The sequence below is a fragment of the Grampus griseus genome, assembly GCF_964374135.1.
Source record: "Grampus griseus genome assembly, chromosome: 11".
NCBI lineage: Eukaryota > Metazoa > Chordata > Mammalia > Artiodactyla > Delphinidae > Grampus > Grampus griseus.
The window spans coordinates 28603723-28626817 of NC_139005.1; positions in this window are offsets into that span (position 1 = coordinate 28603723).

Genomic DNA, 23095 nt, shown 5'->3' on the forward strand with positions numbered 1-23095 from the left:
GTGCATAAACCACAGATTTTTACTTATGCAGCTTTGTGCATTAATTCTGGATAAGCACATGATAGAATGTCATATGTGTGAACTTTATTTTTCAGGTGTAGTGATGGTGGGAAAGAGGCTGGTAATAGCTATTGTAGACCACACTGCATTACAAAAAATCTGATAAATCCAAGCAATTCAATTCAAAATGGTCAATTAAGGGGAAAAATGCAGTCATTTAACTTGATAATTCTACATGATACATTAAGTCTCTCACAGACTCCACCACAATGAAAGCGAAAAGAGTTGAACGAAGGTAGAGGAAGATTTTCTTTAAGGTCCACTACTTGATTTCTTTTAGCTCCTAAATATGTGGGAAGCAGTAAAGCATGGTGTTCAGGCCATTGTACTCACCTGATCTTGGAGTTGGGCAGTGTAATTTGTGCACTGGCTGAACAGATGGATAACTGATCATAGGCAAATTCTTAACTTTTCTCTTCCTCAGTGTCTTCATCTGTAAAACGGGGATATTATTGGTACTTATTTCTTAAGAGCTTTGTGAGGATTAACTACACTAATCCATGGACAAGAGACACGTTGTCTACATAACAGGTGCCCAATAAGTTACAGTGATTGTGTTGTGTTGTTGATAATGCCCATGACAACAATGATGGCATGTGTCTATTTTTATCATTATAGTGTGATTACACGTCATATATGTTGTATCTCCTTGTTCTGAGATTAACATAGCCTCTTTTAGAAACCACCAAAAGGCTCAACAGTATTGGTGAGAAACATCTGTGAGCAACAAACATTCAGACACAAACATTCAATTAAGACGACCGCTTCCAGAAGCAGTCTCTGAAGCATGTCTGATCTAGAAGGGATGCCCCCATGCACTTCCTGCTGGGAGAGAATCTTCTATTGTTGCCAGTCAGGATCATTCCCTGTTGGTTTAAATTAACCTGAAAGATCCCCAGCAGTTTAGGTACGTTTAGCTCAACATCGCAGATTGTTTATACCTGTGACGCAGGCACGTCAAAAAAACCACCACTGAGCCACTGGCTTAGGGTTTCCAGCTGAAGCTACAGCGGTTCTTTTCTGTAAGCACAGGAAATCAGCCAAGCTCAGTTTGCTTAAGACATTCAGGTAAACCGTTTGCTTTGTCAGAGCACTCTCTCCCAGGAACGACCAAGATATTCTGAATCATTTACTTCTTTCCCATTTGCCATTCTTTTCATGAGGTGGATTCCCCAATCGTAAACACAAAGAAAGTGTTTAATCAGAAGCAGCCAGAAGTGATTGGTGATAACTGGGATTTAATGGCTCAATCTCAAATCTAGTTTCAGTTGTGTTTCACCAGAGATTTTTCAGATTCTTGCTATGAGAGTCTGGCAGAAGACAATAAAAATCATGATTTCCTCACTTTTTTCTGATGTTTTGCTATGGCACTAAATAATATGTTCAGTATTCCCCTGGATATATATAAAGCACTTTACGTGGTGTGTTCATCATTTGCCTCTGACTAAAATGTCCAAATGACTGAGAATTAATGAAAATCATTATGGATAGGAGCAAAGGATGTGTACCAAGATGTTCACTAAAGCATTGTCTACAATTGTGAAAATGAAAACACATATTATAAACTGTATAACAATAGGCATGAAGTATTTACTACTACATGGACTACTATGAAACCATTAAAATAATGATGTAGAAACAAAAAAATGTGAAAAATGGGTTTTAAAATAAAACAATAACACACTAATATTAGATTATTTAGTTATTATTCTGGGTCCAACCAGAAGAAAAACAAACAGTAATTTGAGTATGGAAAGTGTAATGAAAAAACTATTAATTATGAAGGAGGATTAGAGTAAGGAAGGAATGGCCAGCAACAAGTAAAGAGAATGCCAAAACACACAGTTAGCAGAAATAAGGAGAGCCGCTAACCCTCTAGTTGAAAAGAAGACCTCCTGCTCCCTGCCCACAGGACTGAGGTCCAGACCCGGTTGAAAAGAGCATGACTGTGGCTCACTGGATGGTAAAGAAGCTCCTGTGGTGTCTCATGGTGGAACTTTCTGGAAATATGCCCTCTGTAAGTTGCTGGAAATCCACATTCTAGGGTTCCAGTAAAACTATGCACGGGGAGATTTCTCACCTGAGGCGCTACTCCAAAACTGCTTGATAGAAGATGCCGACGGAAGCTGTCGTCCACTGCTCTCTCTGCGCACTGCTGAAGCCGACTACCGGAGAAGTTGTGAGCCCCGGGAGCAGGGCTGACGACGCCCTCGGAGCTGCAGGAGTGAGTGGGTGCTGAAGACGCCACCAAGAGCCTTCCCAGCAAGCACCGGGGCATCACGAAGCAACACCTTCCTCAGGTGCCATCAATTAGGAAAGCCTAACATCACACGAGCTGGCCAAGGAAAAACTATTTAAAGGACCCATAGCACTTTTCACAGAGCAAGTAACAAAAGAGTGAATTTCCAGCTGAGAGGCGGTAACCAATGTTACCTTAAGAAAAATTAAATTAAAACGGAGTTTTGTTTGTTTTTTTTTTTTCCGGTACACGGGCCTCTCACTGTTGTGGCCTCTCCCGTTGCGGAGCACAGGCTCCGGACGCGCAGGCTCAGCGGCCACGGCTCGCGGGCCCAGCCGCTCCGCGGCATGTGGGATCTTCCCGGACCGGGGCACGAATCCGCGTCCCCTGCATCGGCAGGCAGACTCTCAACCACTGCGCCACCAGGGAAGCCCTAAAAAGGAGTTTTTATCACATAATCGGTGAAATGCAAATTCAAGCAATAAGATGCCATTTTTGACTAAAAAACAAACTGACACAAAGAGTATAATATTAAAACGTTAACAATGGCTCTCTTTGGGTGGGAAATTACCAGTGAATTTCTCATTTTTCTTGGAGCATTGCCATATTCCTACAATATAAATGTACATAGATTTCCAATGCACAAAAATAAAATACAATTATCAACTCAGCTACCCAATAAACTTAATATTCACTCAATAACTTTTACTCTATTTAATTACAGCATAAAATGTAAGAACAAATGCAATATGGATGCTGCATATTAAAGGGACTCGATCAGTCTTACTCATTTTGTGGAATCAAGGAAAGGACCATTCAAGCGTTTCCATGAGTTTCTCTTCCATTCTACCTAAAACTCCCTCTTGCTGGAGGAATTCTGTCAATCAAATTCTAGTTATCCAAATCAAGACATTTAATATATCTTACAGGGGTATTAGTGCTTTGTGTGGGGGGGGGAGGGGTGGTGGGTACAGGTGAAATAAGTTTAGGAAATGATCAATGTACCAAAGGGGAACAGGTTTACATATTATTGTTTCTATCTGTACATACCACACAGGTTTGTACAGAACTGCAAGCGTTTGGATCTAGCTAGAGCCTGGATATGATTCTGCTTTACCAACCCAACAAGGAACTTCTGTGCACATGACTGAATCAAGGTGAATGAACATGTTTGGGGGAAGTTTTAAAGGCCTACACAAAGCACTACAGTTCTGTCAAGTGATGTAATATAATTATAAAAGTTCTTTAAAAAAAATTTACTGTTGCCTTTCAGTCTACCTTCCTGTATTTTACTACACTCTACCTTATTTTAAATGTGATTTAAGGAAATGTTTTGCTCCATACTTTCTTAGTCTATCCCTCCCTTTCTTCCTCTCTGCCTTAGAATAAGGCAGAGAATAAATATATAAAGAATAAATATATAATCGAGCCAAAAAAAACCTCCTCCAGCTTATTTGTACAAAAAAGCTTCAACTAGCAACCTAAGTGTCCATTGACGGATGAATGGATAAAGATGTGGCACATATATACAATGGAATATTACTCAGCCATAAAAAGAAATGAAATTGCGTTATTTGTAGTGAGGTGGATGGACCTAGAGTCTGTCATACAGAGTGAAGTAAGTCAGAAAGAGAAAAACAAATACTGTATGCTAACACATATATATGGAATCTAAAAAAAAAAAAGGCTCTGAAGAACCTAGGGGCAGGACAGGAATAAAGACGCAGATGTAGAGAATGGACCTGAGGACACGGGGAGGGGGAAGGGTAAGCTGGGACGTAGTGAGAGAGTGGCATGGACATATATACACTACCAAATGTAAAATAGATAGCTAGTGGGAAGCAGCTGCATAGCACAGGGAGATCAGCTCGGTGCTTTGTGACCACTTAGAGGGGTGGGATAGGGAGGGTGGGAGGGAGGAAGACGCAAGAGGGAGGAGATATAGGGATATATGTATGTGTATAGCTGATTCACTTTGTTATAAAGCAGAAACTAACACACCATTGTAAAGCAATTATACTCCAATAAAGATGTTAAAAAAAATAAAAATAAGCTTTAAAAAAAGCTTCAACTACAAAGGGACATGTTACCGCCTGCTACCATCAATATAATACCTAACAATTTATCATTGACGCTGTAAGAAAGTTAGTGGTGTACCTAAAACCATCTTTTATTTTAAATATCCCTTGTTGTGCTAGTAATGACTTTCCTTTATTATCCCCAAGTCATATATTTAAACCTAAAGAGACAAACCCAATTTCACTTCTCTAAATTATTCTACTGTAACCACATGTACCCTAACTGTAGGAGATGCTTGAGCCATTCTCTACTTAAAATTCTGAAAGACTCGTGCTCACATAATCCCCACTGACACTTTTGCAAATGACCAAAAATTTCATCAAGGTCACTGGATCAGAACAATTAGTGGGTACATCAAGTAAAAAGCAATATAAAGGGTTAACACTAAGAATACCTTGAGGGAAAAGCCTAATTGTGTGCCTCTGTAGGTAAGACATCCATATTTCTTTTAAAATGCTTTTAGGGCAATACTACAGATGCATGTTAATATACCCTGCTTGATTTAAAAAAAACTTTAATGGTGGAACATATCAAATTCAAATCGCACAAGTTGCAGCACTTGATTTTTCTTAAAAGGTCCATTTTTACTCCTTACTCTTCAATCTTGACATCACTTTTAGAATGCGTCCCCAACACCTGCCCCCTGATCCAGGCAGGCAGTGATATTTCCTTACGTCTATGTTTCTTTTATCACATTGCATCATAATCATTTACTTAATCAACTTTCTGCTTCACTACAATATGAGTTCTGTGAAGCCAGGATCCATGTTTTATTAAGTTTGAATCTCCAAAGTTTAGTGGATTTGCTGTTTCAACAAATAGTTATTAAATGTCTACTCTTTCCCAGATGTGTGTGCCGGGTATAAATAAGGTGGCTTGTCAAAAAGAGAGATGCGGTTCTTGGGCTCATGGAATTTAGAGTTCAGTGAGGGAAACAGTAAATTCACAAGAAAACATTCTAACAAATAATTACAAATTCATACAAGTTCTATAGTATAAAAGAGAAAGACGTTGCGACACATACTAACCTGGGGGAATTTCTCGGGATAAACAGGACAAGGCCACCCTTGGAGGCCACTTGGAAGCCACTTGGAAGTATGTGAGGCTCAACATAAGGGAACAGAGTGTGTGAAGTTTCTGAGTCCAGGAGAATTCAGCAGGAATAAATGGAGGAGTGAAGAAATAAATGATTTGGAAATGAACACTGTGGCAACATGATGGAAAGTTGAAACATTACCTGTGTCTCTAAGAAGCTTATAAACAGCAAGGAAATTGAGCCCAAGAATCCCCATCCTTTCCGTCCTGCAAGTCACTCAACCTATTTCTATTCTTTTTTCTTTTAACCAAGGCAGACATTGCTAATCAATCACGGCATTCTTCCCCCCTAAGGCTGGACAGAGCTTAAATTTGTTTCTTAATTCAGTGCTTCTGCCAACCATTACCACTCATTCAAAATGGGCACTCAAGATGATACCCTTTTGCCCTTCCTGATGTAAGCGGTTAATACCATTTTTACCTAATTAATAAATATTTGATATTGGCTTGAGGGGGACAAGAGGTAGCAAACTGAGCTAATATATATAAAGCAGTGAAGGTTGTAAATGGATAAGCAGCCTGGCTCATTACAGGTGCTGAACTGATAGGAGTGATTATAATGATGCTGGGAAAATATGGGGCATCCAGTAATTGATGGGAGCTAGCATTTGAGGCTACTCCTGAGGGTGAGAGAAATTACCAAGTGGGAAGCACTGAGTCACTGAAGTCACTCTTTCATAACGTCATAGTTTTTAGCTAACATAACGTCGTATGTTAGCTTGGGACAGCCAAGCTAATATTTTCTCAAAAATACAGAGAAAAGAATATCTTTACACTCAAGCAAAAAAAAAAAAAAAAAGATCATCATCAGAAAGGATATATGCAGTTGGAAACTAGCATCTTGACCTAGTCCTAGTACACTTAGAAATGAAACCTCATCAGCTTTACTGACTTCACCACTTAGCCCGTGTACCAGAACTTCAGCAAGCCAGAGTTAGCCAGTCTAAAACATTCAGTTTTCCCCCACCTGCACTGAGTGAACCATGCATCTTAGGTATAAAATGATAGCATTTATTTATAATTTAGTAAGAGCTAAACCCAGAAGTACTCTAACATATTATTAAGGTTGAAAATTTCTTAGAAACCAAAGAAATACAGAGGTTTAGTTCTTATGATGATATTAATTGGAAATACGTTGCATCTACTACATGTTGAGAATCTCCTTGGATATGAATTGATGCACTGAGACCTAGCCATAGGATATAGCTACCCAATCCACTGCCTACTTGTAAGTTCTTCTGAATAAGATTTTATTATATATTGTTTCACTTTAGAACTGCCTATGTTGGGCAGAGTAGTTTTCCTGAGTTATAGTAATAGTTACCACTTTGAGTGTCTGTTTTATGTCAGTGCCGTGCTAGGCCTTTTATATATATTATTTATAATGCATACAATAACCCAGTAAAGACTGACCTGATTTCTACCTCACAGACAAGGCAACTGCAGTTCAGAGAATTTAAGGAACTTGTTCAATTTACGTAACTAAATCCATGATAGGGATGGGATCTGGATGCAGTTCTGTCTCACTCCAGAGTTCATGTCATTTTCACTACCCTTTGTTTGCACGTTAGCTCTATCTCATTCCACAGGCACACACAGATTAGGGAAAATTAGAGGACCACCCCAGACACCACATTTGTAAGGGCCTGCCTTTAGGAAGGGGGAAAGCGGGCTAGCTTGTGGGGGAGAGAGTTGTTCCCATCTGATGCTAGGGCTTGTATAGCCTCCATCAGCCCCGGAATCTCTCTGACAGCACCTGAGCAATGTATGTGATCAGCACTTTCCACCTTCCTTATGGTTACATATGCTGATTAATTTTTCCTGGTATAGATGCTCATTTTTAACAAGTCACTCGTTGTAAACAGGGCCAGGTGTAGGGCCCATTTCCTGCTCCACCCACTTTATTGAAGCCAAATACTCCATCTATAGCCTTCCCGAGTTGTATCTCACAGTTATACACAATAGGCACTGTGAGTCTTAAGCATGAATAGATTGACATAAAAGCATTCTCTCTTCACTAAAAGGAAAAAAACAAAGTACACTTACTGGGTGATAATATGGCAGGAAGTCTGCTATATATCTTTATAAACAGGGTACCGAGGTATAATTATTCCACTTTAGCTCACAGATGCTTTCACTCGTTTCCTGATTTTCGTTTTGTTTTGTGCGGCTCACGACAGACCAATCCATTTTTGCAGAGATCGGGCCCTGCAGCTCAGGGCCGACTCTCATAGATACTCTGAATCAAGTACAGAGATGAGCAGCTGGGAAGATGGGGGAGGCGGTCAGGGAGGCAGGGAGACCTGAACAGATGAGTAACGGGGACCAGGAAGGAGGACAGAGGCTCCATACATGATTAAACATGAATATGGGCCCTCTTGCCAACCAGATGCATCATCTTTATGCAACTGGAATGACCCCTTTTCCCACACCTCCCTACGCTACACAGAATGCTTTGACTGATTTTTATTGACAGCTCAGCATGTGCTATAACAGCAGTAGCACACCGAGTAGAACAGGTTGACAGTGTGGCAGATACCGCCATCCCTTTCCAATGTTTGTAGGCTTTCTGAGCAGGCCGTGGGCTTCCTGTGCACCTCACTCCTCTTCTAGCAGAGGCCAAGCGATGCAGACATTAACTATGCACCTAAATGAGACTCCTAATGAGACAGAGCAGGACCCTATGATCCTTTCCCCTAACCATGTCCTCTGCCTGCTTTTTGTCTGTGGAAAAACTTTAGCCCAAAATTAAGTTTAATCAGAGAAGTGAGAAAATGCAGAAGCAAAAAATAAAAGCAGTCAAACAGGACAAAACAATAATAATTTATCAGTAAGCAAAGTTAAGGACCTTTAGTTCCTCCTCAATGGCTACAGATAATATTCTGAGCCATATCCTGTGAGCTGTGTGAAACCCCACTAGGTGAAGAAGTTAACTACATGATGACCAGACTGTAGGCATGACATAAGCTGCCACAATTCACAATTCTGAGAACTGGCCTCAAAGAAATGAGAACGAACCGACCCTGGAACTGAAGACTAACTGTACTTAAAACAATCAAGATGACACTGGTCAGACCACCGATGACCAATTTCAAGATGACGGTCAGAGCTGACTGTGCTGTTTCTGCGTGTAGCCCCCTTCCCTCCGTCTATAAAAGCTCTTGCCCCCTCATTGGGTGGGTGCGGGGAGTTGGCCTTCGGACAGGCGTCCTCCCTCCCACACCCCCTGGTCGCCGGCACCCAAAACAAAGTAAACTTTCCTTTCCACCAACCTTGCCTCTTTACTTGCTTTTGAGCGGCGAGCAGCTAGACCCCACCTCCGGTTACACTAACAGGAAAGGCAGAGAGAAAAAATCATTTAAAAACATGATGTAGAGAACATAGATGTAGAGAACAAATGTATGGACACCAAGGGGGGAAAGTGGCGAGGGGAGGGTGGTGGTGGGATGAATTGGGAGATTGGGATTGATATATATACACTAATATGTATAAAATGGATAACTAATGAGAACCTGCTGCATAAAATAATAAATAAAATTAAATTAAAAAAACATAAGTGGCATTTTATGCACCAGTTCAAATAAGGGGGAACCTAATCATTGTGAATGATAAACCAGTTTGTGAAAAACCCACTGCTTATTAGAACAGCACGCTCCATGTAAAAAGAAATTTTCTAATGGTAAACATAGCAGAAGGCTACAATTACAACCTTTCAATGATTGCAATCCACAGAAAAGCCATTTAGTGATAAATTGGAGAGCAAGAGGAGATTATCACCTGTTTAAGCTTCCACTGATTCTATCAAGTTGTTTGCCTGGCAGTATCTAGGCTATGATGGAAAAGCTGAGAAAAACTCATTTTTCCCCTATCTAAATATTATTAATTGCAAGCATTCATTTTGAAAGATTTGTGGCTCTTTGGGAGAAAAGGATCTGCTTGACAACCACTAATTATACTTAATAATAAATAATACTTATCATTTACATAATTATTTTCATATTTAAATCCTTTCACAGATTTTGTTTCCTCATATGGAATATCAGTGCAACTTGACTGCATATAATGTTATGATATTTCTGTGAAACCAGCCCCAAGTAGTAAGCTTTCATAAGAAAATTGGGGCCTTAATCTTATCTATATTAACAAGTGTTAACAAATCATTAGAATTTCCTTTTTCAGCACCTGAAGAGGTGGGCAGTATTGAACAACTATCTGAGGAACACTGAACTGACTTTTTGGCAAAACACCCAGTTAACGCCAAAACTGTGCAAAAATATTTAGAAGAGGCAGAGACATGAGGCAACAAGATCAATGAGAGACGTATTAAATTAAAAGAAATGCCTATCTCTCTCTCTATCTGCCTACCTATCTATCAACAGGGTGAAAACAAAAGAGCAAAACAAATGAAATCAATATACTTAATATAGCTGTGAATGTAAAGGTCTGAATATAGACTTTTTAAAAATTGTCTGCACGAGTTGGATATTTGACCTAGTGAGTACATGTGTAGAAATTTATTCTAAGGATTTCACAGAAATCTAGGTACCATGGCATTAACTGGAATACTATTTGTAAAAAAGAAGAACTTGGAAATAATTTGTTTCCAACAATAGGGTATTGTTTAAATAAGTGATATCATATGTTGAAATATTAAATAATTTTAAAATTTTCTAAATGAGGAATATTAGATCATGTGGGAAATTGTCATGATAACATTAGGTGAAAAGGTACTAGAAATAAAAATTATATAAACAGTATATCTTATCCTTATTAAATAATGTATGTATAAAATATATGTAAATATATATGTTTATATAAATACATATGCATATATAAGTGGGAAAATGCAAAAATGGAAAAGATAATATTTATCTCAGAGTTCTGCAAGTGTATTTATATTTTTCCTTTACATTTTTCTGTATTTTATAATTTTTCTACCATAAAATATTAATTTAATTACTATGTATTTTTGAACAACTCTTTTTTAAAATTGTTTTTCTATATAGAGTGGTCACGTGTTTGCTTAACAAAGTGCAAGTGAAAAATAAAGGCTGTTTTTGTGGTTCTCATGATGTGTAAAAGACTAAAACAAGTTCTGAGACCTCAAAGTCTACTTTGGCCACACAATTCCACATCTAGTCTGGGAGCTCATCATAAGACTATCAAGCAACTGGGTGAAAAAGATATTTGCTGCAACACTATTTATAATAGGAGAAACAAGGAACCAACATTAAGGTCTACCGAAAGGGGATTTATGAAATGAATGGTGGTATACAACCACTGCCTAGAGCTACAGCTATTAAAATGATCATGTTCCGGGAACACAAATTCACCCAGGAGGGGCTGTCCTTGCAGGCTGTTTGCATCAAACAGGAAACGCTGACGATGAAGCTCTCGTTGGAGAACACCTCCCAGGGCATCAGATGTACCTGTGCTTCAAATTCCCCCACATCCAGGTAAGGCTGCACACCAAGTATCACCAGACTGTCCACTTTTCAGGAGAAGCTGCAACATGCCTAGGCTTTTCAGATGTTGTGCAGGCCCGGGGGTGGGACTGGGGGGTGGGAAATAAAATGTCTACGGGCTGAATTTAACTAGTCAGCCAAGAGTTTGCAAACTTTGATGCAGAATTAAATTTATAACTATGTAATAATGTCCAATGCTTACATTAAATTTTAAAACGGGTTTAAAACATTATGTTTTTATTTATGTTAACTATGTGTATATATTAGTATGTTTGTGTGATGTTCACACAAATGAACATACACACAATATAGGGAGATAAAAAGCAGAGATGAATGGATCTGAAAGTACTTTTCTTTGGGTAATGGGTTATTTTGAATGACTTTAGGGGGCTTTTTCCATACTACTCTATATCTATATTCTGTTATATAAAATATTGTATATTTATACTATTCTGTATTTTTATTTTGGAAACAAACACATGCAGATTTTATGATATAAAAATTAGACAATTATACTTAATAGAAATATAGATTTCCTTTTTTGCATATGTTGTCTCATTCTGTCTCAAAAGGACCATGTCAGAAGCACTAGATCCAGTTCTGAGCATTGCCTTTTTGGGAGTATTTTAGAAAACAAAAGCAAGTACAAACATCAATAAACAAGATGGGGAAGGGCCTAGACATACTTTCACAGGATTTTTAGGAAAAAACATTAGATGTTTTCCTGAAGAAAAGTAGACTTCAGTTGTGTGATAATGGACTACAAAGATGTGAAGTGCAAACATGGGTATTTGAAACTCAAATATTTTTCTCTGTAGTTCCATCAGGTCAAGCTAAGACCAATGGGTGACATGCTTCAGGAAGGCAACTATAAGGAAGTACTTTGTAGAAATTATAGCTGTTCGTATGCTGGATGACTTAACTCACCAAGTAGAGCATTCAAGATACGAGGAGTGCTCAAACAGAGGCCAGATTACCAGTACTTTTATAGCATGAATTCTTACATTGGATGAGGTGATAAAACAGATGACGTCAACTTCTAAAATCGAGATCATATTTCCCTTTGAGTCCTAACACTATGATAATATAATCTCAGTTATGGTATAAAGCAGGTAACTGATTTGAGAAGGGTACTGAGTTTGAGGACATATTGACTGATTCATTCCACAGATACTTTACTAAGGGACTATGCTAAGGGCCTGGGATCCCATGAAACAAAATGCCAGCAGAAGTGAATCTCTTTAATGAAGCAAAGTATGTGGAAGACAAATCATTAAATGCTTACTTACAGTAAAGCATGCAATGTATCCTGAAATAGGATATATAAATGACTGTATGTCCAGGGCTTGCCCCAAGAGCAAGTCTTCTCTAAATGGATTCTTTTCTTTTCTCTTTCTTTACCTTGTCTTCCCCACTTATACCTCTACTCTCTGCTTCAGTGAAAGATATTTCTCCTTTCCACTTCTAGCTGAAAAAATAACAAGTCTCAGGTGTCAATTTACTATGTAACTGTGGGTCCCTCTCTGTATTACAAAACAAGACTCAGGGGACAGTGAGTCCTGATATCATGACCTCCAAAAGGGTCACAAGGGATCTCTGAAAATTTCAATCGTTTTAGAGTCTTTTCTACATCTTTTCCAATGATTCAGGTATGGAGGTTTCTATATCTGGGGCCTAGAATTCCTTCTACTGAGTGGCGAGTCGATGTGGTTTTAGTGCTTATATCCTGTAAGTTCTTTTAATTAGTGTCTTATAGCCTCCCAAAGTGTTTATATATATATGACTGGCCACCATTTAAAATGAAAAAAATAATTTACATTGCTACTTATCCTCATTGAGTTGCCCATTTAAGAAGCAGAACTGCACTGTCAGGGCATCCACTTTTGTAATACCTTAGCCATAGTATTTTAACATATATAGTAGTTCTCAATATTTACAGTGTATTGGAAGCACCATATTAGTCAGGGTACTCCAGAGAAACAGAACCAATAGGAGATATATAATAAATATAATGTAATATATGTAATTGCTTTAACATATGTAATTGATATTAAACATATTAAATATATTGTATATTAAATATAAGCTGGAAACTAGGAAATCCAGGGGTGTAGTTTTCGGAACTGACGTAAGCCACAGTCAGAGGGCAGGGGATCAGATCAAACACTCAGGCAGAGAGAGCAAATTCTCCTTTCCTCTGACTTTTTATTCTTTTGGGGCCCTCAAGAGATTGGATGAGGCCCACCTACACTGGAGAGGGAAATCTGCTTTACTCCATCTACCAATTCAAATGCTAATCTCATCTGGGAACACCCTCACAGACCCACCCAGAAATAATGTTTAGCAAAATATCTGTGTATCTCAGGATATAGTTGAGAGTTGACACTTAAAATTAACCATTACATTCTGCAAACCTTAAAATATACCAATGCCTCAGTCCAACCCCCAGAAATTCATATTTAATTGGTATAAATTACAGGCTGGGCTTTAAGAGCATCAAAAGCTCCCCAGGAGATTTCAATGAATCACCAAAAGTTAAGAACCATTAACATCATAGAACATTTCTTTCTTGATGAGAAATCAAAATGCTTCTCACTTTTAGCGTTGATGCCCTGGGAGAGATATTATCTACCTCTGTAAGGTGCCTTCAGAGTATCCCACTGTACCCCATGTAGTCAGTATTTTCAAACAGGCCACTGCAAACATGTGCCTCCAAGTCTGGTCAAAGTCAATCCAAATATTTTTCCCCAATATGGTAGCAGATGGGTAGAATTTCTTTTATGATCACCACGTTGTATGGTAGGCATAATTATTCCCATGTAGAGGGTGAACTGAGATTCAGAGAAAAATAGGGGTGCATATTGCCACAAAGCTAGCAAATGTAAAAAATTAGGAAAAGGTCAAGTTTTCTGATCTGAGTTAAATAAGTAGTAGGTATCATTATTTTATTTATTCCACAGATACTACTGTCAGGGGTGAGTAGAAAAAAAGCAAATGAGTAAAAATGTAGTCAGCCTATGAACGGGAAGATTAGCTAGCATCCTTCACACAAAAGACCTGATATGTATTCGGCCACTAGAGAGGTTTAGTCAGCTGTATTTACAGTCCCATAAATGGAAAGAAGCATCATGACAAAAGGAAATGTACTATGTACATTTACACATGTACTATGAATCCAGGAAAAAACACATCAAATTAAATAAATAATTCACGGGCAGAGCAAAGATTACAGAGTTGGCTCTGATAACAAAGTATCTAAAATAAATGGTGATGTGTTTCTCCAACCACACAGGCTGCCAGTCCAGGTGCAAAGGAAAATAAATAAAACTATTATAGATCTAGTAAGAGTTAAACAGACAATAAAAACCAACAATGGAGATGAATTTTAAGTTGGTGATTCTTTGAACAATCTTCAAAAGATTTCATTTGCTCTGTTAACGCAATGTCAAGTCCATTTGAGAAATAAAAGAACATTTTTCTGCTTGCTAGAGTTTAGACATAAATCCTCAAACTGTATTAAATCAAGATACTTCTAGAATCATAGCGCTAAAGATCATCAAGGATTATTAAAGAACTATAGTCACTCCCTCATTTTACAGGTGAGAAAACCAAGGTGGTAAATGACTGTGTGATGGGCTTACAGTCCACATGATTCCCATCAGTGGCCAAAACAAGATTAGAATGCAGGTCTCCCATTTCCTCTTCACTTAATTATTCATCATTCTTTAGTCATTTTGAGCACAACTAGTGCACTGCTGTTTGAAACCTGACCTTTCCAATGGCAGTCAAAATGCCATACTTTAATAGTGCTTCCATTGTCTTTGACCAGAATATTAAATAACTGGCAATCATGTTCTGAGCTTCTTTCCAGATGAATTATATGTTAAGCTCTATTTCAATATTGATTTGTAATATACTTTAAAGCATGTTGATCTTCCTCTGGTCTCTTCTTACAGTTCTGAGCTACATGAATGCTAGAGTTCCTAAAATTTGTGATTTTCTGAATGGCCATCTCTATTATGTCCACTAACCCAACAATAGTCACTGCTTGTTGCTAGACAGAAAAAAAAAAGTTAATAAATTTACAAGTGAAGTCCTGTGTTCGTTTTTTTTTAATGAAAAACAGAAACCTATTCGATTTAGAATCTAAACCCTAGAAGCATACACAGGGCTTAAAGAAATGTATGATTCTTCTATGGAATATTGGAGAATTCTTGTTTAATCAATGGAAGCACATCATTAGTTTACTCAGGTCCCTAAAAAGGTGGAGGACCTCACTTAAAAGAAACAAGTGACTATCTTAGTTAATGTAAATAGAAATGCATTTCCAGCTTATTTATGGTTGTTCATTTCTATACCATACAGTGGTCTGTTTCTCAGGACATCAGTATAAAAGGCAAATTGATAGGTGAGAAGTATAAGTGGTATAATAAAAAAGTTAAAAGCATGGGCTACATGACATGGACAAGTTACTCAGCCTTTCTAATCTTCCATATGCACATCTATAAAACAGGGAATAAAACATATTACTAAGAGATATGCTTCTCCTCCCACCATGCTTCGGCCTTCACATGTTTGGGAGGCATAGGAGATCCAGTGCCTTTCCCCTCCATCCTATTCTTGGAAGAGGAATTGTTAATGTTATTGGTCAGTAACCAGAACATCTATGGAGCAATGGGTAGAATTATTACATTTGAAAGTGACAAACGTGTCACATGGTTCTGTCCCAGTAGCTCAGCTTATGATTCACAGAATAAGGCATGTTAGCTTAAGCTTGTCCCATGACCTAGTCATCTGTGATTTGGGGGCAAGAGAAAAGAGAGAAGGAAAGCCTCAATTAGAATTCCAAAATGAAGTAACAGCGGCTAGCTCACTAGTAATAAATAATACTTTGGTCTTTTCTGATTATCGTTTCTTGTGTATGGAACCCTTGGCAGGAAACTTAACCACCCACTTCAGAGGTCTGTTATGAAGTCCGATATGGTATAAAAAGTGCACAGTGCAGTGCCTCATATGCAATAAGCTGTCAAAGAATATTATCTAGATGACCTTGGATGTGCACTTAAATGTTTGTTATTAAGTCAGTTTGCATGGGACTAGTATCCAGAGCCTCAGGATAAAGTAGATTCATGTGAGTTAATAAATGAAAAGCTCTCTGAAATTCTAGATGGCAGGTCATGCTAACTCAGGTAAGTGGAAGCTGGTGGCTGGGCGTTCCCTCAGGACACGTGTTTTGATGGAATGAGGACTCAGGGTGTAGAAACCAGCTTGGCAGTGGATGGTAAACCATTGCCCAGCACATGCTGCCTCCTGTTAAGCAGAAGGCTCTCATGCAAATTGCTTTCTGAATCATTAGCTGTCGGCAACCCTCATCTCTCCTCCTGCAGCTGTTCTTTCTGATTTTGCCTGCAAACTTTTCATATTGGGCAGGCTCCCAAGCCAAACAAGTTGCCCCTCTGCAGGCTTTGCTCCTGGGGGCGAGAAGTGAACCTCACAGATAAGTCAAAGTAAGGATGCACCATGGACTAATACACACTGAAGGAACAGACTCCTGCAAGCTAAGGTGATGAATGCCTTTGAAAGTAATTTTCATGCGGCTTCCTATGAGAATGTCAGCCAGGCTCCAGAAGTTATATGCTGCAATTTAAAAATTATCTGCCTCTGTAGACTTCTAAAGCTTCTATCAGCTAAGAAGTATCTTTTTTAAAAAAGAAAATATTTTTATACAATTTTAAAGACTACTTTCCATTTATTACAAAATATTGGCTATATTCCCCCTGTTGTATAATACATCCTGGAGCCTACTTTACACCAAATAGTTTGTACCTCCCACTTCCCAATTCCAACTCTTAAATTGCCTTTCCCCCCTCCCCCACTGGCAATTACTAGTTTGTTCTCTATATCTGTGAGTCTGCTTCTTTTATGTTATATTCACCAGTTTGTTTTATTTCTTAGATTCCACATATAAGCGATATCATACAGTATTTATCTTTCTCTGTCTGACTTGTTTCTCTTAGAATAATGCCCTCCAAGTCCATCCATGTTGCTGCAAATGGCAAAATTAATTTCATTCTTCTTTATGGCTGAGTAGTATTTATATATATATGTATGCAAATATATAAATTTAAATTTTATATATATATATATATATATAAAATCTTCTTTATCCATTGATCTGTTGATGGACACTCAGGTTGTTTCCACGTCTTGGCAATCGTAAATAACGCCTCTATGATGCTGCGAACATTGGGGTGCATGTATCTTTTTGAATTATAGTTTTGTCTGGATATATGCCCAGGAGTGGGATTGCTGGATCATATGGTAATTCTATTTTTAGCTTTTGAGGGACCTCCGTACTGTTTTCCACAGTGGCTGTACCAATTTACTACATTCCCACCAGAGGAATGTGTGGGAAATCTCTGTACCTTGTGCTCAATTTTACTGTGAACCTAAAACTTAATTAATTCCCAGCAGCATTAGCAAAGACCATGCATTTATTTTAAAATCTTTTTTTAAGGCATAGTAAATATTTGCTGAATAAAATGAGAAACTCTATCTCGATTGGGTGGGTTAAATCAGCAGAAACTAAGCTTCACCTGTGATTTTAGCAGCTGAACTGGTTGAGAAATTCAAAGTAGAACAGGCACAAGTCCTCTCTGAACAAGGTAAGGTACCAGAAAAGGAAGGATGGATGTTGTAGGCAAATCATAACACTCTATCATGGCTAAATATAATATCAGGAATTAAATAACTTGAAATCATATAAAAATTTCCTTTACTCGTATGCCCCTTCCCACATAAAGTGGAAGGTGAGCACAAATGTAAATCAAGCAGGCAGAGGCTCCCACTATCTTATATATGAAATCAAAATTTTAAAGTGTTTTCTTCAGAATCCCTTTTGCCTGGGTGCAGAAGAAAAAGTAGCTGATCCGTGCACCCAAAGGTAAAATGAAAAATAGTAAAAGAAAGTTTTTCTACATTTTTTAATTTAAAATCTGAAATACATTTCTAAATTAACACTCTTCTTATTTATACCCATGTACCTTAAAAACCAAAATTAAAATTAAATTGTATTAGAGCAGAGGAGCAAAAATTTCCAGCCAATCCAAAGGTTAAGTGGTGCCTGATACACTGTTTGAATAAAGTTACGAATCCATATCCAGACTCAGCTAGAAAATTAAAGCGTGCTGTGATCACTCGGTACGAAGAGGGGTCATGGCAATTGATTTTATTTATACACACTTTCATACATAATAATTTATCAAATTTGTCCTATGCCACTTTCCATGCTTATTTAATCCTCATTTAATCTCTACCAAATGAATACTGTGAAACATGTTTAATCATTATTCCCATTTCCAAGATGTGGAAACTGAGGCAGGAAGTATGGTACATCAAAATTCAGAAATTTTGTCACTCCAAATATCTCCAGGTCTAGCTCTTTAACCTGTATAATAGTCTTTTTCTCTTTTCCTTGCCGTGTGAACCTTTCATCTTCTCCCACTGTCAAATTCAAGTGTTAACTCTAACCTCTCTTGACCTCCGCTATCCACTGAAGGATGCCTTCTGGCTTCCTAGAAAAGCTTCACCATTCTTAGCAGAGTACTTGAGATCTAGCAGGTGCTTTGTTAAGTGAATGAGTTAATAAACATATAAGAGAGCATTCAAATTGCCATTTAAGGGATGGAGAAACAGGCTCTGAAAGATTAAGTAACTTCCTTCATGTAAGGGGTCAAGCTGGAATTCAGATTCTGAAGCCCAAGTGATCATCCTCAGAATAATCTAAGTTATCTTCATTGGGATAGAATATGCTCAGTCTATATCCCTCACCAGACTCTAAGGAACAAGAAGGCAGTGCTAGGTACCTAATGCACTTCATTTTGGGTAAATTTTTCATTTATGCAAAAATACGTGTGTAAAGATAGACTAAAGCCTTAAGCTTTCCCTGCTGGATTCCCTGCTCAACTGTGAGTACTCCTGTGATGAAAACTCGCCTAACGCACTGAATGACCTTGACCAAGCAGCTTTCCTTTACAGCCTCCATTTTCTTTTCTGTAAAATACTGTTGACAGGACATGTTCCACCTGCCTCATAGAAATGCATTTATAAAGCACTTTGGAAAGCATGAAGCTTTCTTTTTTTTTTTTTTTTCCGGTACGTGGGCCTCTCACTGTTGTGGCCTCTCCTGTTGCAGAGCACAGGCTCCGGATGCGCAGGCTCAGCAGCCATGGCTCACGGGCCCAGCTGCTCCACGGCATGTGGGATCTTCCCGGACCGGGGCACGACCCTGTGTCCCCTGCATCGGCAGGCGGACTCTCAACCACTGCACCACCAGGGAAGCCCAAGCATGAAGCTTTCTTCAAAAGCAAGCATTTTAAATGTCATTATTATAGGACTCCTTAAAAGGAGCCTTTTTATGGTGAAAAGAAACCTTAGCTTATCAATTGTGCAACTCAACCACAGAAAATTTAAGGCAGAACATGCATGACACAATAATAATTCCAAATAAATCCTTCTAATAGTTAAGTAAAGAGAAGTCAAAATTCTTCTCTGAACTATTTTGATTTCATACAAAGGGCATCCCTTTAGAAGTTATGGAAGTTCAGATACAGAGCCTCAAACTCTAGATTGCAATGCGACATTTGTTTCTGAACTTCTGCTGCCAGTCTTGCTAACAGTTCACTTGCAATGTAATATATTACTGCATTTCATTTCTAGGCAAGAACATTATTTACTCACAGGAGAAATACTTTCCTGAGGAAAGACTGTCTTTGGAAACTTTCAAGGACATCTGAGAAATGCTTCAGCCCAAGCCACAAAATTATGAGCATGCTTTTGTGCCTCTCTGTTCCCAGGGCACCATTTTTAAAAATCTTTCATTTAAGTTTATTGCAAGCATCTATCTTCCCTTTCCAGAAAAAACAGCAATTAACACAACTTCATTGATTTCCAGTTTTCCTAGGTGTCATTTCATAATGCATACATTGTAAGCAGTTCACATCATCATTTTCATCGCTTTCAACATTTTCCATGTTGTCTCCCTACCTGAACTGTGACTTTTTGTATGGAAAGTTTTATTTATCACTTGCATCTTACTTTGAATAAATCTGAAATCAACATTCAGTATTATTTAATTATTTTCATTTTCTTCAGTATGTTTCTAACTTAGCAAACTATGGGTAAAAATGCCATGTAACAACAATATGTAATATTTACATAGAGCCCATGTAGTGAACATAGTCCTAAACTCTTACCAAATCCTCACCAGACCCTATAAAGTAGGTACTATTAACCTTGTTATTTGATAGATGAGAAAACTGATGCATAAACTGGTTAAGTAACCTGTCTGAGGTCAGATAGCTAGTGATTACTTTCCCCATCACCGCCATTGTTTAGTTAATGCGTCCTTCCCATCTCAGTTCAAATGGCACTGACACAACAAAGCCTTTCTTTGACCTCCTGAAAATACTGGGTCTCGTTGCTTTTACAGCATCATATGTTTATTATTCATTTCACATATTTGTGTGATTAATTATATTTGAACGTATTTTTCCTAAGGGTAACTCTAGTCCAGCTGTGCTTTCCAAATTATGAAATCCGGGACTATGTGGGCTATGTCTGTTTTGCTTATTACTGTAGTTTCAGTATTTGGTGCATGGTAAGTATTCAGGAAATGTGCTGGATGGATGAATACAGGACTGTGTAAGAACAAATAAATAAATGACTGGATCAATAAATTTGGTTGATCATAACATAATCATGTTATGCCATATTAAAATTTTTCTCTGGGTCTATACACAAACTCTTCTCAGACAGGGTTCCTGTTTGCTGTCTACACCACCAGTTGGAAGAGAAAAAAGCCAATCAAGGTCTGACTGTCATTATGTGTACAGGCTGAAGCTGATGCATTAGGTTGAGAGACAGGGTGATTTAGGAATAATTTTACTTCTGGCTGAACTATATATAGAACCAAGTCTTACGTAATAAAAAAAAATCTACTTTTAATATGTTTGTGTGAAGAATGAAATAGGAGCATCAAGCCCATTAATTGTGATATTTAATTATATCGTCCCATTTCCACATTCATTTCCATGAATTTGGATGCCTTTAGGTCAAGCTAACCCAAGCATTTACACCACCATGATAAATAGTGAAATATCAATGGATACACAGAAAGAAACTTTCCCAAATTTAGCAGAGAACACATTAGCATGGACTTGTAAATTTAACATTCAAGTTCATTGGCGCGCAGAGAACCAAGTGACTTTTGTTAAAGTAGGAAACTTTATGACTATGTGAGGAGATGAACATTGAGAAAGTGCTCCCTATTTTAAAACCAGGACATTAGAAATATTTTAATGAATTTATTTTTTGCATATCTGCCATCTAGGTAACAGTAAAACTCAACATTTATACATCAGATTTTTAAAACATTGTGCATATATACTGTATACTGCTACAGAATATAAGTTGCCCCAAAATCTCCAAGATACAATATGGGATCAAACAAACAGAATGACAAGAAAAACCAACTGTAATATTTTGACACCTCTTAATTATTAAATAATTATGTTTAGAGAAATAGAAGTTTAAAAATTGTGCTCTGAAGAGTATTTAAAATATGAATGAACCTTCAAGATGGCAGAGGAGTAAGACGTGGAGATCACCTTCCTCTCCACAAATACATCAGAAATACATCTACATGTGGAACAACTACAGAACACCTACTAAACACTGGCAGAAGACCTCAGACTTCCCAAAAGGCAAGAAACTCCCCACGTACTTGGGTAGGGCAAAAGAAAAAAGAAAACACAGAGACAAAAGAATAGGGATGGGACCTGCACCTTTGCGAGGGAGCTGTGAAGGAGGAAAAGTTTCCACACACTATGAAGCCCCTTCACTGGTAGAGACAGGGAGCAGTGGGTGGGGGGAAGCTTTGGAGACACGGAGGAGAGCACAGCAACAGGGGTGCGAAAGGCAAAGCGGAGAGCATCCCGCACAGATCGGTGCTGACCAGCACTCACCAGCCTCAGAGGCTTCTCTGCTCACCTGCCAGGGCAGGTGGGGGCTGGGAGCTGAGGCTCGGGCTTCAGAGGTGAGATCCCAGGTAGAGGACTGGGGTTGGCTGTGTGAACACAGCCTGAAGGAGGCTAGTGTGCCACAGCTAGCTGGGAGGGAGTCCAGGAAAATGTCTGGATCTGCCTAAGAGGCAAGACACCACTGTTTCAGGGTGCACAAGGAGAGGGGATTAATAAAGCACTGCTGAAACGAGCTCCAGAGATGGGCGCGAGCCGCGGCTATCAGCGCGGACCCCAGAAACAGGCATAAGATGCTAAGGCTGCTGCTGCAGCCACCAAGAATCCTGTGTGAAAGCACAAGCCACTGTCCACACTTCCCCTCCCGGGAGCTTTTGCAGCCCGCCATTGCCAGGGTCCCGAATTCCAGGGACAACTTCCGCGGGAGAACGCACGGCGCGCCTCAGGCTGGTGCAACATCACGCTGGCCTCTGCTGCGGCAGGCTCGCCCCGCACTCCGTACCTCACCCTCCCCCCGGCCTGAGTGAGCCAGAGCCCCCGAAGCAGTTGCTCCTTTAACCCTGTACTGTCTGGGTGAAGAAAAGACGCCCTCAGGTGACCTACACGCAGAGGCGGGGCCAAATCCAAAGCTGAGCCCCAGGAGCTGTGCGAACAAAGAAGAAAAAGGGAAATCTATCCCAGCAGTGGAATACCTGAATAGACAATGAATCATCCCAAAATCGAGGCGGTGGACTTTCTGTGATTTTGTCTGTATAGCTTTGCTTATACCATTTGTCCTATGGTTCTGTCTGTACGTCTTTTGTTTTTCTGCTTTTTAGTATAGTTTATAGGGCTTGTTATCATTGGTGGATTTCTTTTTTGGTTTGGTTGCTCTCTTCTTTCTTTCTTTCTTTTTTTAAATTACTTTTTAATTTTTTTAAATTTTTAATATTTTTTTATTTTAATAACTTTATTTTACTTATTTTTTACTTTCTTTCTTTCTTTTTTTCTCCCTTTTTTTCTGAGCCGTGTGGCTGACAGGGTCTTGGTGCTCTGAAGGGTGTCAGGCCTGTGCCTCTGAGGCAGGAGAGCCAAGTTCAGGACGTTGGTCCACGAGAGACCCCCCCGGCACCACGTAATAT